The sequence below is a fragment of the Myotis lucifugus genome, unplaced genomic scaffold (assembly GCF_000147115.1).
Source record: "Myotis lucifugus unplaced genomic scaffold, Myoluc2.0 scaffold_59, whole genome shotgun sequence".
Taxonomy (NCBI): Eukaryota; Metazoa; Chordata; class Mammalia; order Chiroptera; family Vespertilionidae; genus Myotis; species Myotis lucifugus.
The window spans coordinates 5,087,118-5,105,847 of NW_005871107.1; the positions used below are offsets into that span (position 1 = coordinate 5,087,118).

The 18,730-nt window shown below is 38.2% G+C and overlaps 1 non-coding gene across 1 annotated transcript; it reads right to left on the bottom strand.

Moving 5' to 3' along the window:
* Positions 1 to 3,010: 3,010 nt before the first annotated feature.
* On the bottom strand, positions 3,011 to 3,114 carry LOC111826182. The gene has a single exon (XR_002829443.1). It is a non-coding gene; the product is annotated as a U6 spliceosomal RNA (small nuclear RNA).
* Between the last annotated feature and the right edge of the window lie 15,616 nt (positions 3,115 to 18,730).

Below are 18,730 nucleotides of genomic sequence, written 5' to 3' on the forward strand. Positions count from 1 at the left end.
TCCTAATCATTATTATAATCTGTTAGTCAAAGCAAGGGAAGAATGACCCTGACGGCCACTCAGAGCCTTAGGGCTGGGGGTCCCTGCCCAGCAGTGTCTGTGTGGCATGATTTTACCTGGCGGAGCCTTAAGGGTATGATCACCAACCAGCTGAGCCTTGGGAATAGGACTCCTGCCCAGAATAGTTATGGAGATGAGTCTGCTGCCCCATTGGGTCCAGAAAGTAGAGCATCAAACCAAGAGAATTGTTCTTAAAACCTAAAGTTTGATGGAATTTGCCTTGTTAGGTTTGGACAGATTTGGGACCCATCATTCCTTTCTTCCTTCTGATTTATCCCTTTTGGAATGAAAATGTCTATCCTATGCTTGCTCACCATTATATTGGGGAAGCCATCAACTTATGTGGTTCTACAGGTTCACAGCTGAAGGGCAATTTTGCTTCAGGTTAAATTGTACTTTGAGTTTCACCCATATATGATTTAAATTAGATTTAGATAGTGGAATAGAATAGAGAACCCAGAAATCAACCCAAACCACTATGCTCAATTAATATTTGACAAAGGAGGGAAGAGTATACAGTGGAGTTAAGACAGTCTCTTTAATAAATGGTGTTGGGAAAATAGGAGAGATACACGCAAAAAAAAATGAAACTAGACCACCAACTTACACCATACACAAAAACAAACTCAAAATGGATAAAAGACTTAAAGGTAAGATGGGAAACCATAAAAATCTTAGAGGAATCCACAGGCAGCAAAATCTCAGACATATGCCGAAGCAATATCTTCACTGATACAACTCCTAGGGCAATGGAAACTAAGGTGAAAATAAACAAATGGGACTACATCAAAATAAAAGGCTTCTGTACAGCAAAAGAAACCACCAACAAAACAAGAAAGCCCACTGCATGGGAGAACATATTTGCCAATGTTATCTCTGATAAGGGTTTAATCTCCAACATTATAGGGAACTCATACAACTTAACAAAAGGAAGATAACCTAATTAAAAAAATGGGCAATGGACCTAAATGAATACTTTTCGAAAGAAGACATACAGAAGACCAAGAGACATATGAAAACATGCTCAAAGTCACTAGTCATCTGAGAGATGCAAATCAAAACGACCATAAGGTACCATCTCACACCTGTCAGAATGGCTATCATCAACAAATCAGCAAATGATAAGTGCTGGCGAAGATGCGGAGAAAAAGGAACCCTCGTGCACTGCTGGTGGGAATGCAGACTGGTGCAGCCACTGTGGAGAACAGTATTGAGTTCCCTCAAAAAACTAAAAATGGAACTGCCATTTGACCCAGTAATCCCACTTCTAGGAATATATCCAAGAAACTAGAAACACCAACCAGAAAGGATATATGCACCCCTGTGTTCATAGCAGCACAATCTACAATAGCGAAGATCTGGAAACAGCCTAAGTGCCCATCAGCAGATGAATGGATTAGAAAACTGTGGTACATCTACACAATGGAATACTATGCTGCTGTAAAAAGGAAGTAACTCCTACCATTTGCAACAGCATGGATGGACCTGGAGAGCATTATGCTAAGTGAAATAAGTCAGTTGGAGAAAGATAAATATCACATGATCTCACTCATTTGTGGAACATAATGAACAACATAAACTGATGAACAAAAACAGATTCAGAGACAGAGAAGCATCGATCAGACCATCAAACCTCAGAGGGAAGGCAGGGGAGAGTGGAAGGGAGGAGGAGAGATTAACCAAAGAACTTGTATGCATGCATATAAGCCTAACCAATGGACACAGACACCAGGGGAGTGAGGGCATGAATGGGGGTGGGGGTGGGGGGGCCATGGGAGGGAAAAGGACCCATATGTAATACCTTAATAAAGAAAAAAAAGAATTTAAATAAAAAAAAGAAACTATTCCAACAAATCGATAAAGACTTTAAACGTTAGACTTTAGAGTTAATGCTGGAACCAGTTATAACTTTTGAGGAGGTTGGGATGGAAGGAATATATTTTAGTGTACCTGATTTTTGAGAGGCCAAGGGGCAGAATGTCATAAACTGAATATTTATGTCTACAGTAATTCGTATGTTGCAGCCATCATCCCCAATGTGATGGTATTTTAGGTGGGGCTTTGGGGAGGTAACAAGGTTTAGATGAGGTAATGAGGGTGGGCCCTCCTGATTGGATTAGTGCTCTTAGAAAAACAAAGAGGGACAAGAGCTCTATCTTGGATATGTGAGGACACAGTGAGAAGGTAGCCAGCCATCTGCAAGCCAAGAAGAGGCCTCTCACCAAGAACTGATTCTGCCGGCACCTTGATCTTGGACTTTCCAGCCTCCAGAACTATGAGAAATAAAATAATTGTTGTTTAAGCTACCCTGTCTATGGTATTTTGTTATGGCAGCCCAAGCTGACTAAGACAATGGACATGAAGAGAATTAAGTTTTCTCCTTTAATCCAGTGAAATTTTTAGGTTATTTGTTACTTCAATCTAACCTAGCCTGATATGATAGGATGGTTGTCAAACCCAATTTTGGCTATCTGTATTCCTTGGATCCATTCAGGTTCAGAATATAATTTTTAAAAAATATATATTTTATTGATTTTTTACAGAGAGGAAGGGAGAGGGATAGAGAGTTAGAAACATCAATGAGAAACATCGATCAGCTGCCTCCTGCACACCCCCTACTGGGGATGTGCCCGCAACCCAGGTACATGCCCTTGACTGGAATCAAACCTGGGACCCTTCAGTCTGCAGGCCGATGCTCTATCCACTGAGCCAAACCGGTTAGGGCAGAACATAATTTTTTTTACTACACTAGCAGTGTTATCCTGCTACATTTTTAAACAGGTTGTATGATAACTATTGTCAGTTGTTGTATTGTAACTCTGAAATGTTGACTGCTATGTGATTATGCCCATAGATTGTCTCTTGTGCTATAAGGCTTGGAAGAGACTGAACATAATTTTCAGCCCTCGCTAGGGACTACCTCAGAGAACAACCCTCTCACTTTTTTTTTTTTAATATGGAATGCTTCACAAATTTGCATGCCATCCTTGCGCATGGACCATGCTAATCTCTGTATTGTTCTAATTTTAGTATATGTGATGCTGAAGTGAGCACCAACCTTCACTTTTTATTGTGAAAACAGGTTTTATCATACTTTTTTATATGCTCTGATAAGATTATTTCACTGACTCTTACTTCTCCAATAAATCATAAAATTCAAGAATGCCAATATTTTAGATAAAGCTAATCCTTATATATTATTTCCTAATGTTGTTTTTCTCTAAATTGCATGGTTCTACTTTATGTACTTCCACTGTTTATTCTCTGGCTTAGTTATTTTTCCTCAACATAATATAATAAATGACATTCTAAAAAAAGAGTGGTTACATCTTTCTAAGGCTTTATCTTATTGGCAAAAATTAATTTAAGTAGAAGCATGTATTATCTAATTTGTTAGTTTGCATATGTAGTGTAAAAATTAGAGATAAACATTTTTTTTTAAATTTTAGCCTTATATGTATGTTGCAGATGCAATCTGTTTGTCTGAAATATTGTTGAAAGTAGTTAAATTATTTGTAACAGTTGAGATTTCCACTTTGACTTGCCATAAATTAAAAGAAAAATGTTTCCTACTGAAGCCAAAGCTTAAAAATTCCCCAATAAAAACTCTTTTTTGCATTTATCATATGACTTAATGTGACACAGCAAAATGAAATGTAATTCCGTTTTCTATTATTTATTCTATCATGGCACAGTATATCACTTAAAACTGATTTATCTTGGAAGAAAAGCCAATTTCTGAAGTATTTATGGTATGAAGGAATAATTACTATGAAGCATCACAAGGCTACTTCTGTCCTGACTTTAGAATCTTGCAACAACTTTTTCTAAACTTCGGAGTGGCCATGCAGAATTCTGTTTCATAGGACGTTGGGAAACATTAAAGGATTAGCACCCTAGGAGCATGTGATGTTCTAAGAGATAGTGCAGGCCACGTGAGAGGCAAAGTAATTGAGTATACATTAAGAAAGTTCATGTGCATTCCAAGGTATTCTCATGAAATCTGCCCTGGTTCTTAGCCTGAACAATATCTTAGGTGGAGGGCTTAAAAATATTTATTGAACATAAACACAAGTAGATTTCCCTTTTAATGTAAAAAATGTCATTACGAATCTGTTATAGGTACTGTTTTATGCTACTGTGGTTTTGATATTTGGAACTTTAAAGTATAATAAGGGATGCTAATAATTATGGCTAATAACATGCATAAACTTGAACTTTAAATAGGCAAACTAGGAGGTATATATACATTTTCTCAATGAGCTTTAAACTAATTACACACAAAACATAATTATATAAACAATACAAAATACACACAAAATAATGCAAAATAAAAAAATAATTACATAAAATAATCACAGAGGCATTTAAGCTTTGATTAACTTTACACTCTAATTTAGTGTTTAGTAAATATGTGTGCAAATATATATGGCATTTCTGCAATAGATGCTGTCCTGTGACCTCTTATTTATCTGCGCTTCCTTCTCCTGCCACATACTTACTTGCATTCATATGTATCCTTGGCACATTCTAATCATGGTAGCCGAAGTAGACTTTCAGATTAAAACTACTTTCTCCCTGGGCCTCTGGGTTAAGTTCTTCTTTTCATACCTCCTTAGGGACCTTACTTGATTAATTGTTTCCCAAAGCCTGGAGAGTGTTACTGGAGGTACGTATGAGTCTTGGTAGTAGTAGCAAATATTCAACTAAAAATTGAGTGCAAGGTCTCCATTTTCCTTGTTGCTTGATATTGAGAAATTCCCTTTCAACTCTGGAGGCCACTACAAATGGACCCCTTCCAGGCCTCAGCTTTTCTGGAGCAGCTGTAGAAAGCAGCCCTGAGGACATGCAATTCTGAGCTATTGACAGTAGAGAATTGTCTATAGAGGGAGAACTGAATGCTTCTTATCTCTTTTCTCATGGTCCCAAACACATTTTTTTAAAAAGTGTTCTTACTAAGATGAAATGCTGCCATTTTCAACAACATGAATGGATCCTGTGAATATCATGCTAAGTGAAATAAGTCAGATGGAAAAAGTAAAGAACCATAAGATTTCACTCATATGTGGGATATAAAACTGAAAGCAACAAATGAACAAACAAGACAAGCAAACAAAACAAACACACAGACAACAATATGGAGATTACCAGAGGGAAAGGGTGGTGGTGGGGAGGTAGTAAAGCATAAAGAGGATCAAATACATGGTGGCAAATGGATGACTGACCATGCAACTAGCAGATGATGTATTATAGAGTTGTGCACTTGAAACCTATATAATGTTATTAGCCAATGTCACCTCAATAAGTTTAATAAATTTTTAAAAAGAAAAGACAATATTTTCTCTAAATCTGAACCTTATTTTGTTTTGGGTAAAACCGTATACTACAGAGACGGGCATAAAATAAGCAAGCAATTAACACAAAATAACTACAGACTCACATTTGAATCTTAAGTGATTCAGAACATGTTTTTAGTATTGTGAAGTAGTAAATGGCTTAAATAGATTTCACTGGAATTTAAAAGTAGGCTAATCTCATAAACTACAATTGAGAGAAGGACAGCAGGTCACGCACTTGTCTTTGTAGCTGCACATACACACAATTATTACTTCCAGCAGGATCATCTTTGCATAAAAAAGAAAAACAATTTGTATTATAATTAAATCTAAGAGGGAAAACAATCCCAGGAGGGATTTACTATAGCCTGATACTGTTAGTGATCTTTCCTTCTAAGTGTCAGTGAAAAATGAAAGAACATTTTTAATTGAAATAAGAACAACCTCTAACACAGCATGCACATCAATAAATCAATAAACAACAAGTGTTGGAAAGGATGTGAAGAAAAGGGAACCCTCATGCACTGTTGATGGGAATGCATATTTGTGCAGCCACTGTGGAAGGGAATATGGATTCCTTAAAAAAATTAAATGAAACTGCCTTATGACCCAGTGATTCCACTTCTGGGAATTTATCCGAAGAAACTGGAAACATTAATTCGAAAGAATATATGCACCCCTATGTTTGGTGCAATGTTATTTACAAGAGCCAAGATTTTGAAACAGTCCAGCTCCATCAGCAGATGAGTGGGTAAAACAGCTATGGTACATTTACACAGTGGAATATTACTCAGCCATAAAAATGAAGGACATTTCATCCTTTGCAACATCTTGGATAGACCTGGAAATTATTATGCTAAGTGAAATAAGCCAGTCAGAGGAAGACAAATACCATATGATCTCAATTATATGTGGAATCTGATTAACAAGATAAACTGACAAACACAATAGTAGAAACAGGCATGGATACATGGAACAGACGGACAGCTGGCAGAGGGGAGTGATGTTCAGGGGCTGGATGAAAGAAGGTGAAGGGATAAGCAAATAAAAAAACCCCCAACAACATATAGATATAACACATAGATAATAGTGTGGTGTTAGCCAGAGGGAAAGGGGGTGAGGGTAGGTAGAGATGGGCAAAGGGAATGGAGACCAAAAGAGACTTTGCTTGGGGCAATGGGTGCACAATGCAGTGTGCAGATGATGTTTTGTTGAGTTGTACACTTGAAACCTGTATGGTTTTGTGAACCAGTGTCACTCCAATAAATTAAAAAGTAATAATGAAAATAATGTCATTCAAATAAACAGTTAATATCAGAAAATCCCATTTCAAGTATAAATTAGTGTCATCTTTAATACTGATAAATTGAGAATCTCAACATTATAGAACCTGCACAGTTTTCTAGTGAATTAGGTAAATTGTAGATAGATCTACTGCCCCCACCCCCTTTTATAATTCCAACCTCATTTCTCAATCTTGGCAATCATTACATTTCTTGCTATGTGTTATAGGAACTAATTTATATTTAAAAACATTTTTTTTGAGAAACTGGAATTTACTTTTTGAATACAAAACACTAAGTCACATTCTTGCTAGAGAAAGGACTTATGTAAGCACATGCTATTTCACTTTTCCAGCCCTTGTACCACGATGATTGGTGAGAGTGGATAAGGAAGCCCCTGCTTGTAATATGAATGCTTGTGGCCTAAGCAGGGTGTATTGCTAGTGTCTTATGGGCAGAAAATGGATACTGAACCCATGAGAACTTGCCCAAACTTCCCATTTTCTTAAGTAAGGTCTGTGGTTTCTAAATAACTGGATTCTGCTTTAATCTAGCATTCCTGCAGGAGCACATCATGACATCTCTAATTTATTGATCATGCCTTTTATTCAAAGTTTTGTAGACACTGAATAAGCTTCAGAAATGATTGTTTTTGAAACTTGTCTTTGGCCCTGGCTAGTTGGTTGAGCATCATACCATGCTTGGGGTGGGGGTTAGAGGGCGGATGAAGGGGTGGGATGTTGCCAGTTCAGTTCCTGGTCAGGGCCCATTACTCAAGTTTAGGGTTTGATCCCCAGTCGGGGCTTGTGTGGGAGACAGCAGATCCATGTTTCTCTCTCACATCAATGTTTCTCTCTCTCCCTCCCCCACCTTTGTCTCTTTTTGAAAAATCAACAAAAACTTATTTTAAAAAAACCTCATCTTTGAACAGCAAACATAATATAAAATGATGTAAAAAGAACTCTGTGTCATTAGTTCCCCACAGTCCTCTAAAGACAAATCATGTGGTTCATTTTTTTTAGAAATAAATGTATGAGGATAAATACATTTATTTCAATCTATATCTGTATACAATAAAAATTACTCATCCATTGCTGTGGACAACAGAGGGATGGGGAATTAATCTTTTTACTACAAACTAGGAGTGTGCCCTGGGCAGTTTAATAAAAGCCTCTGAGCTTAAAGTCCATTCTGGGTTGTTGAAAGTATATGGGGCTGGGCCAAGGTCAGTATCTTGCCCTGCCCCTACCTTTAGCCTTGTCAAAGCTATGCACTCTTCCATTTCTATGTTTTGGATATCACTGATCCCTCTCTCTGGAATGTCTTCTCCTCTCACTGGAATCCTATGCATGATTTCTTTTTGAGTATCAATAAGAAACGACATGCTCCAATGAGAAAGTAAAAATTATCCATGGATCATTGGAAGATCATAGTAAGTTAACAAGACAATAGACCCAGAAATGGTTCCATTCATTATCACTTACTGAATAATTATCATTGTCATACACTGATCAGAAGACGTAACTGGAAAACCAAACACTATCCTAGCCCTCATGTTGCTTATAGGGTAATGTGGAAGACAAGTGAGTCAATAAGAAGTTTATGCAGTCTCCTCTGTGGAGCCTTAAAAGGTTGTATATTGTATAAATACTATTTTTTTTCTGAAGTAACAGAAGTATCTTCTTGAAAGTCAAATACAAATGTTCAAATAATTCAGCTATGTTCTAGAGACTATGTCATTACAGAGATTAAGTGATAAATTACATTTGTGTCTCTAGTCTCACCAGCCAGGATGATGTTACTCTTAATTAAAGTGCATCTTACTGTATCTAAGCCAGGTAGACCATCTGACCCAATATAGCCACTAAAAATTACTTAAATTTTTATTAAAGAGATAAATAAACGGACTTTAAAAATCAAATAATGCTTCAAAGTTTGTAATAACCCCCACCCCCCTTCTCCTCCCACCCCATATCACCTAGCTTCTTTACTAAAGGCAATCGCTGGTAAAGACTTTCAACACTTTGAACTCATATAGTAGTTTATTCTGGTTTTTATCTACATACTTACTGATATTTATTTATCAATTTTAAGAATTATATGTTGACTATTTATTAAAGTAGATGAGGATTTAGTTTTCTAATCATCTTTTCAAATAGTTATATCACAATTATTGATTAAATCAACATTCAGTTTTTATAATCTTATATGATAGTCACATTATTGCTAAATGAAATGGTGTCTTCTGAAGACATTTGCTTTGTTAAAAATAAAACTTTTATTTTCTCTGGAGTTCATAATTGCTTCATATTTTCATTTACTTAGCTTTATATGTATTTATTCTTCTTATGATATATAAGATCAGATTCCATTAGACTAGAGACATAAATAAAAACAACCTAGTGGCTTTAGTAAGGTAGGAGTTTATTTAATCTTTGGAAACTCGAGTCTGTAGGTGAGCAGTTCAGGGTTCTTATGGTAGTACCGTGATTATCAGTGTTTCAGGCTTCTCCTTCTGTTTTATTGCTCTTCTGTCTTCAACATAGACTTCTACCTAGTGCAGTGGTTCTCAACCTTCCTAATGCCACGACCCTTTAATACAGTTCCTCATGTTGTGGTGACCCCCAATTTCATTGTTACAAACTGAATCTAATTAAAGCATAGTGATTAATCACAAAAACAATATGTAATTATATATGTGTTTTCCAGATGGTCTTAGGCAACCCCTGTGAAAGGGTCATTCGACCCCCAAAGGGGTCGTGACCCATAGGTTGAGAACTGCTGACCTAGTGACTCAAGCTCCATCTATTTCCCCACATTACATCTACAAGCATGAAAAAATGAATGAATAAGAGCATACTTACTTTCTTTGAGTATACTTCCCAGGAGTTTCAAACTTCATTTCTACTTATCATCCATTGGCCAGACCTTAGTTACATAGCTGCCCCTAGCAGCAAAGGAAACTAGAAAACATCTTTATTCTTATTCCAAGAAGTTATGTAAGAGTACAAGAAAGGATATTGTGGGACACTTAGAAGTTTTGGTCACACTTCCCAAATATTCCAATAAAATTGTAGAACCTTCCCACATTATCTATATACTAGGGGCCCAGTGCACGAATTTGTGCACTTTGAAAGGAACTGTGGGCCGAGAGGCTGCAGTGGGCACAGGGGCAGGTCTTAGCCCAACCTCCGTGCCCCCTGCCCGGCCCCTCCCACTGCGGACCCCTCCTCCCCTGTCCCATCTGCCAGCAGCCCCACTCCCGCTGCCGCTACTCCCACACGCTGATGGAGCCAGCCCTGCTTGAACCCGCTGATGGTGCGGAGCGATTGGGGCTGGCACCAGCAGCGGGTGTGAGCAGGACCATTGCCGGCAGCAGGTGCGAGAGGTGGCTGTCAGCCTTGATCGTCCCTCAGGAGCAGGGGGAGGTGGAGAAGCCTTGAGGGGTGAGTGGGGCTGGCACCAGCAATGGTGCGAGCGCTGGGCAGGACCGTGGTGAGCGGGAGCAAAGAATTTTCAGTAACCACCAGAGGCTCACCCCAATGACAATGACCAGTGCCCCACCTTGGTCTGGCGCCCTGCTCACCTGCTCCACCATCCCGGAGCGGCAGATGTCTGCAATGTTCCGTGCTCTGCCACCTGCTGCTGATGCCCGCCATGTTCTGTGTGCGCCCCCTGGTGGACAGCGCACATCATAACGACTGGTTCGGTTCTGCTGTTTGGTCTATTTGCATATTAGGGTTTTAATAAAACCCTATATAGATAAAAAAGGCTAAGCGACCAGCCAGTAGCTATGACGCACACTGACCACCAGGGGGCAGACGCTCAACGCAGGAGCTGCCAGGCGACAGCAACTTTGCAGAGTGCCCTCTCGCACTCTGGGACCCCCTCAGGGGATGTCGGACTGTCTGTTTTGGCCCGATCCCCACAGGCCAGGCCCAGAGACCCCTCCTGCCAGAGGACCCTGCTCACTCTTCAGATGCCCTTCAAGCTGTGGCGCTGCCCCAGGTGCGGCTGACCGGGGAGGGACCATGGGAGGATGGTTTCAGGGCATGTCCAGATATCTCGCCCAGTCTCCCCTGCTGCCCATCTTCTAATTAATTTCCTTTCAATGTGCACGAATCTGTGCACACTAATATTTGTTAAGCTCAAGCACATTAGATAATGCATTGGTATCTATACCTCCAAAGAATTGCCTCCGGGAGTTTTCACCTCTTTCACTCTGCATTAGCTGACTGCTCACTAGGCCTGGTGGGATCCTGAAACTCTTGCTTCCTAGATTCTATGTATCCTTTCTTCTGTTTTCTTGTTCATTTTGATGAAGGACATCCTTCAGTAGTTTCCTGAGAGAGAGTACACAAAAGGTACCCTTTTGGAGATTTAATAAGAGTTAAAAATCATTGTTCTAGCCTCACACTTGATTTATAGTTGACTAGGTACAATATGAGATGTATCTGAATCCTTTACTTTTTGAGACTGTTGGCTCCACCTTCTGTGTCTTCAGATGTACCAGAACCCTCTAATTCCTGAGTCTGCTAGACCAGGACTAGTAAATACTAGTAAGTTTCAACATGAGTGTTCCACATTCAATTGATACTGACTCTTTTCAAAACTGTGTTGATATAGATTCCTTGGGCAAGGTTCATGATAAGATGGGGTAGGACTGATGGGCATGGAACACAAGGGTTTAGAGGCAAGGGTTTCAAAGAGAGTCTTGGAGAGTAAACAGTGATTTGATGGTATAAATTGAGAAGTTGAGCAGTTGGATGTGCACTTCAACAGATTATCAGGAAGTTTTTGAAATTAACAGTACAGCTATTTGCAATTTTTTTTTTTTACCACTGGGCAACATTTTCCTGGAGTAGTAAAGTCATGTTGATGAAAATGGCCCAAGAATAGTGTTATATTATTGAAGATAATAAACTGTGTGGGTGTAGATGGTTTCATTTCTCACTAATAATAGTAAAATGAGAAGAATTCAACAGCCATTCCAGGAATCTGGCAGACATATTGATTCTTGCTTGTATTAGGCAGAATGGTTTGGGTTCCATTCCAGTAATCACTATCAAATTTCAGTGGGAAGTTAGGAGTGATGCTGTAGTCCTATGTGGGTTGGAGGAAGGCCCTGCTTTATAGGGACCTTAACTATCAGAAGCTCCAACATCTTTCATATATTCTCTCTGAAAATCATGGAGAGGACAAGAAGGATTGATATATTCTCTCTGAAAATCATGGAGAGGACAAGAAGGATTGAGAGAGAGTTTTGTATCTGCAATCAGCCAGAACCAGTTACACAGCCCTGCCTAACTTCTAGGGAGCTAGGAATGTACAAGAAGTAGAGATAAAGGATAGTTAGTTTACCACATGTACAAGAAGTAGAGATAAAGGATAGTTAGTTTACCACAATTTTTAAGAAATAGCTGAATACTAATGAGGTAACAAAGGAAGAGAAGAAGAGTAATTAAGTGTGTGTATTCTGTCACCAATAACCTTTTAAATATTTTTACATTTCTTAAACATGGGGCTGTATTTTTTATTGGTGTGCAATTCTCCTGGACTGATGTTCATATCAAAACCCCAGCCTTAGATTTTATAGGCAACATTCTAAGAACACTTTACTTTCTTTTCATCTTCCATTGATGATGACACAAGGATGATACTGTAGGGCTGTTACTTATTCATTTTTAATAGCTCTGTCTTTACTAAGCTTAGGAATGAGGTCTTTTGCAATAACTGGAAAGGTAGGACATGAAAAGAGCGGTGATATTTGTATTGCAAATTATCTAAGCTTGGTTTAGCCTCAAAGGGATCTCCTATCTCCATCTCTCATATTAAATATGTTCCTGTTATGGCATTTCCTGCACTAGACTAGTAAAAAATGTTTTTGCTTCCATCTGGACTCAATTCTGAGCTTTGTCACTGATGACACTGTCCAGACTATAATGCAGATGGGATTAGAGAAAAGGAATGTCTATAATCACACACACAAATGCTCTTACACAACAGAAGACCTTTAATCCAATAGAGTCTTCTGTAATATGCTCCATGTGTTTGAGTGGAGTGATGGGCTATGTGTATTACTGAAAATTTACCTACTTGTTTTTGGAACATTATGAACTTTGCATGCTGTCTATTAACAGAGTGTATTTTTGGAGTTATATTGTATTGGGTTTTAGTGTCCATTCTCCTAGACAAAATAAAAAATAAATTTCCCTTGTAAAGCAGAACTAAACGCCAAAATTTTTTTGAGCACTTATTATTAGAAAGCATACTAAGTTCTTTTTTATGGCTAACTCATTTAATTCTCAAAACAGTCTGTGATGTTGGTTATGTTATTATTTATCCATCTGGAGATGGGAAAATAGACTCAGGGAGGCTGAGTAACCTGCCGCAGCCACACAGCTGTAGCAGGGTTCTGACTCAGGCATCTGACCGTAGAGCTGGTCTGAGCCATGGCCACGCCTGCTTCGGAGTCTGAACCTCATATACATTCTTGGTAGCTGGGTATTCCATTAGAGTTTTATGAAAAGTGGGATTAGTATAGACCATGTATTTAAACATAATTGTAGGGAACAATTCCAGACCAACACTGAGCCCTTAAAATTTTCTCTAAACAAGTTTGAAAGGGATTGACAAATATGATACAAAAATGTTTTTATCTCATTTTATGCTCAACTACAAACACTAGCTAAGACATCTTAAAACTTTTTTCATACAAGGAGAAGGGAAATGAATAAGTAACAAATTAAGTGGCAAAGCCAAGTTTCTTTTAAAAAAATATATTTTATTGATTTTTTACAGAGAGGAAGGAAGAGGAATCGAGAGTTAGAAACATCGATGAGAGAGAAACATTGATCAGCTGCCTCCTGCACAACCCCTACTGGGGATGTGCCCACAACCAAGGTACATGCCCTTGACCAGAATCAAACCTGGGACCCTTCAGTCCGCAGGCCGATGCTCTATCCACTGAGCCAAACCAGCTAGGGCAAGCCAAGTTTCTTGAATCTTATGCCGCTACTTGTTTAGGAAGGTCATGAGGAGTCACTAATGGGATAGAATACAGTGATGAGGGGGAGAAAGATACAAGGAGAGAAAGAGGAGTAATTGACTTTTTCAATAAGATATAATTAAATAGCAAGAGGTGCAGGTTGAAAAAAGAAAAAAACATACATCAGATGCTAGCTCTGTTCTTCTATGAAAGAAGCTGTCATTTAGCCTAACCAGCATAGCTTAATGGTTGAGCGTCGACCTATGAACCAGGAGGTTACAGTTCGATTCCTGCTCAGGGCAGATACCTGGTTGCAGGCTCAATCCCCAGTGGGGGACATGCAGGAGGCAGCCAATTAGTGATTCCATTCTCTCTCTCTCTCTCTCTCTCTCTCTTTCTCTCTCTCTCTCTCCTTTCTTCTCTGAAATCATTAAATTTTTTTTTTTAAAAAGAAGCTGTGATTTAGTGTTCCTAAAGCTCAACCCCATTTCTACAAAAGAAAAATAAATCCTGTGGTACTTCAGTTTTACCACCAGTATAATGACATATTATCGAATTTCTAAGGTTTTCTACTTGTGATTTTGGAGAAAAGGTAGGGAAGTAAGCATTTCTTATATAACAAATTTTATTATATTTCAATAATTAATACCATTTTGGGAATTAGAACCATTTTGGCAGCTCTTTTATTAGTGAAAAAAAGGATTATCCAGTGAATATTTTCTAAGATTTATAACAGATGGAGTTGCAAAATATTAAAATAATTTAGTGTTATAGCAAAAATACCTATGAAAATTTATAGCTTTGATGTTCTGTGATATTTCTTTTGGAGGACAGGGTGTAATACAATACACATGCTTCTTATTACACTTATTTCAGATTTGTTTAGCAAAATTCCTAACCATATTTTTCCTAGCTGAGGACTTCACTTATGTCAATAATATATTCAGATGGCTTTTCTGATAGGTTTCCTTTCTTATTCTACGTGTTGCAATTTTTGTTATCTTTTGGGTTGCTAGTCAATCAAGGCTTCCTGACAGTGATACTCACCCATGTATTTCACTTAGCTCGGAGCATAGTCACTGGCAAGCAGTGATTCTTGTTGAGTGATTGACAATGTGAATGATCAGAGAGAACAAATAATATGCTGGAATCTCCTGGAATATTATAAAATGTGAGTTTTAAAATATTTTATACATTTGGGTTGTACTTTCTTTAGTGCATTTACTACCTATAGTGTTTCATTGACATTATAATTCTATTTTTATCTATTGACTCATAGTTGCAATACTTTGTAGTATTTATAGCCTTACAGTTGCAATTTGAATTTGAATACTTCAAACCATTAAAAGTAAGACTGAAATGTCCAGAACCAAGGGTTTTCTATGACTTAATATTTTAATTACAAATAACAATGACTTAACTGTAGTTATAATTTTATATTGTTGTGTAAAGCATGTGGTTTTATAGGAAGCAGGGCCATGGTTGTTAGTTAAATATCAAACTGTTGAGTCTCTCCCTTTAGGCTACTGCGTCAGTCAGTTAGTTTCATCAGTCAAACAATTGGCCTAGTATGTAAATATTAAGTTCAAATTTGTCATCTGACTTTACTGATGAATTAATCATCAGTTAACTAACTCTTGATCTTTGCAGTTGACCTCTGTAGTTTTGTGTCATCTTAGAATCTCCATTTCTGCCAGTCTTCAGTAGTTAAACTATTGTGGAATTCTTGGATACAGGTCATTCAGCTCTTTTGAGCTATTATATTAAGAAGAAAATGTTAATAATATACACATACTAATTTATCAGTATGATTATTGTAAGTTAAGGTATTATTTAATGTTGACGTCACTACCACTGCCATTATAAAAAACACTAGAGGCCCGATGCATGAAATTCGTGCAAGAGTAGGCCTTCCTTCCCCTGGTGTCAGCACTGGCTTCCCTCTGGCACCTCACAGAGGGAGGCCCCGCCTACCTCCCACAGCCCGCCAGTCAGTGGCCTGGGCCTCCCTCTGAGGGGCAATCATGGGGCGATGGCCGGGCCCCCGAGCAATCGCATTGCACCCGCCTTGGCTGGTATCATAGTGTGGTCCTGGATGGTCGTCCAGATAGTTGTCTGGATGGGATAGTTGTCTGGATGGTCGTTCTGCTGTTAGGTCATTTGGTCAATTTGCATATTATGCTTTTATTATATAGGACTAGAGGCCCAATGCACAAAAATCATGCAAGGGGCTCAGCCCTCGCAGCTCCTGCTGCCTCAGCCCTCGCAGCTCCACCCTGTTGCAGCCCTGGCTTCGTCCTGAAGGTCATCCAAGTGGTCGTTCTGCTGTTCAGTCATTCGGTCGATTTGCACATTATACTTTTATTAGTATAGATTAGGCATTATTCTCCTCAAGCTTTATAACCATGCTAGCATTTACACAAACTATTAAAAAAGGTATTATATTTGTTCTCTGTGGTTTCCATGACCTTTAATCCAAAACTGATGGTATTGACCAATAATCTAAAATATTTGAAACTATTGACTTGACAGAATGAGGTATGTTGGTGTACAAATAAATATGTGGAAAAAACTCTTCAGAAAAAAATTGGCATGGACGCCGTCCCCCCGCCCCCTTTTTTGTAAAATGAGTTTACTTCTTGATCAGTTTGGGAACAGTTAAGATAAATCACTGATTTCATATTAGAAAAGTTTCATAAACTGGTCTGTCATCTCTAAACTGAGGGGAATTAACCTTTGTTTAGCCCCTGCTCTGTGCCAGAAATTGCACTGAGTTATTTGTCTACTTTATGGCATCTTTCTATTTGAGTTCATTTTTGGTGAGCATTTGTAGATAATTTGTAGCTCTAAGACATTATCCTGAGGATATAGCCACTCTTTTATACAGACCAAATATTTTTATTTTTTTACTTAGTTATAAATCTTAGACTGAATTTAGATGGTATAGGCCTTAGCACTTGAACAAATGATTTTATGTAAAGCTGAAGACTTTTAAAAAATATATTAGGTTATTTTTTTCACCCCTCTGGAGTGTGTAAAAACTAGACCACAGATAAAATTTTTGAGGTCACCTTTCCTGCTTCTGTTTAGCTTTAAACTGAAGTGAATTAAAAAGAAAGTAATGTCAACCATTTACAAACAGGGTTAAGTCTACCAGGTATTGGACAGTGAATAGGAAAGGCAAATTACAGTTTTCATAATGACTTGACTAATGATTACTTATATAAACATGTAAATCATCTGAGAAGTTTGCTAATTAATGTGAAGAAAATCTTTTAAAACATGTGATAATGTTTCTAGTACAGTAAATTTCTCTGATCTATTTATTTGTAGTTCACAAGAAAACATATATAACTTTAAGGTGTTGCCACCAATGAAATTCACTTGGGAGTGTTTGATTCCTTCAACCAGAGTTTAACTTGACAACATAAGTAACTGTACTTGTTACAGAGACTGGCTTATAACAGACACCCAGGTGTATTGATTTTTTTGAAACCTCAGATTCTATTTGATACTTTTTTTTTAAATAAAGGGGACAAGATTGCTTTCATGTTTATCTCTTCTGGTATGCCACTCTGGCCATGGCTCTTCTTCTCCAACATTGTAAACTAGTCTCGACTTTCTCTCTTCCAAGTTTAAAAATGTGCCTGTATCTTCCTAATCTTTAATACACAGACTACAATTTTCCTCTAATCCTGCCTCTCTCTTGAATTTATGTTTGTTTCTTTTTTTAATTGCAACTGCTTGGTCCTCTTCTCCACCATCCATTTCTCTTCAAGCCAACAAGTTGGCTCTGGGCACCACCACTTGGTTAGAATATTCTCTGAAGGCCTGTAATGCCCTCCTAATGGGTGTTTCCCACCCTCGTGCTCTTGACTTCTTTGAAGCCTTTGAAATGAGAATTGACTCTTTCTGGGCATTCTACAGAGCCTCAGTCTTTGTGACCCAGGCCCCATTCTTTGGCTCACCCGTCACTCATTATTCTTTTTTGCTGTCTCTTATTTGAGCACTTGCAGGGTAACCAAACATCCCATTTTGCTGGGGACTATCTCATGGTTGGCACTGAAAGTCCCCTTTTCTAGGAAACCACTTAGTCCTGGGCAAACGAAGAGGGTTGGTCACCCAAACTTGGCCCTGAAATGTTGGCATTGCCCAGACTTATGTTCTTGGTTCTCACTTCTTTCTTTACTCAGTAAGAATTTTTGTCCTTTGCAGAGGCTTCAACTATTTACCAGGTATCAATGGTGACTAATCCTATGTCTCTAGCCATAAGTGATCTATTGAACCCCAAATGCTGTTTCTGAGAAAAGGTCATGGGCTCTGGGCTTAAAATCCAAATCTTGCCAGCTACTAAGTGTGGAGCCTTGCATAATTTACGTAATCTCTCCACATTATGGTTTTAACTTGAAATTCTATAATGCCCAAAAATGGGTTGTTGGATTAAAGCTAAAAAATTTACAGTTCTCAGTGCAGAGCTGATACAAAGGAGGTGTAAGATAATGTTCAGCTATTTTTATTTATTATTGGTGCTATACTTGAATCTTGTGTTTTTTAGCATAATTTCCACCAAAACTCATCTGAAGGATATAAAAATCCTCCTGTCAATAGAATAGCTCACTATGGCAGAGATTTTCAATGGGTAAAAATGGAAGACATATGTCTAGCTTAGAAAAAGTCCCTTAGATGGTCCTGGCAGTCAACCACCTAACACCTGTTAATTAAATCCAACCTGTTTTTTCTAGAATAGTAGTCTTAGTACTAGTTAGTAGAACCTAGGACTCAGTAATAGCTCATAAAGTACAGTGTGCATCAGAATGCCCTGTCAAAATACAGGGTCAGGGTCCCCCCAACAAAGGTCTGGGGTATAGCCTAAAGATGGGAATTTCTAACAAGTGCCCAGGTCCTTGTGGTCCAGGGACTATACTTCAAAAACTACTATTATAGAATATGAAAATGACATGGCAGATTAACTTAATTTTAACCTCAAGTGTTTGTGTTCTTTTTTCTCCTCTTCCTTCTGATCCTCTTTCTTCTCTTCCTCCTTCTTTTGGAGTTTTTTCTTT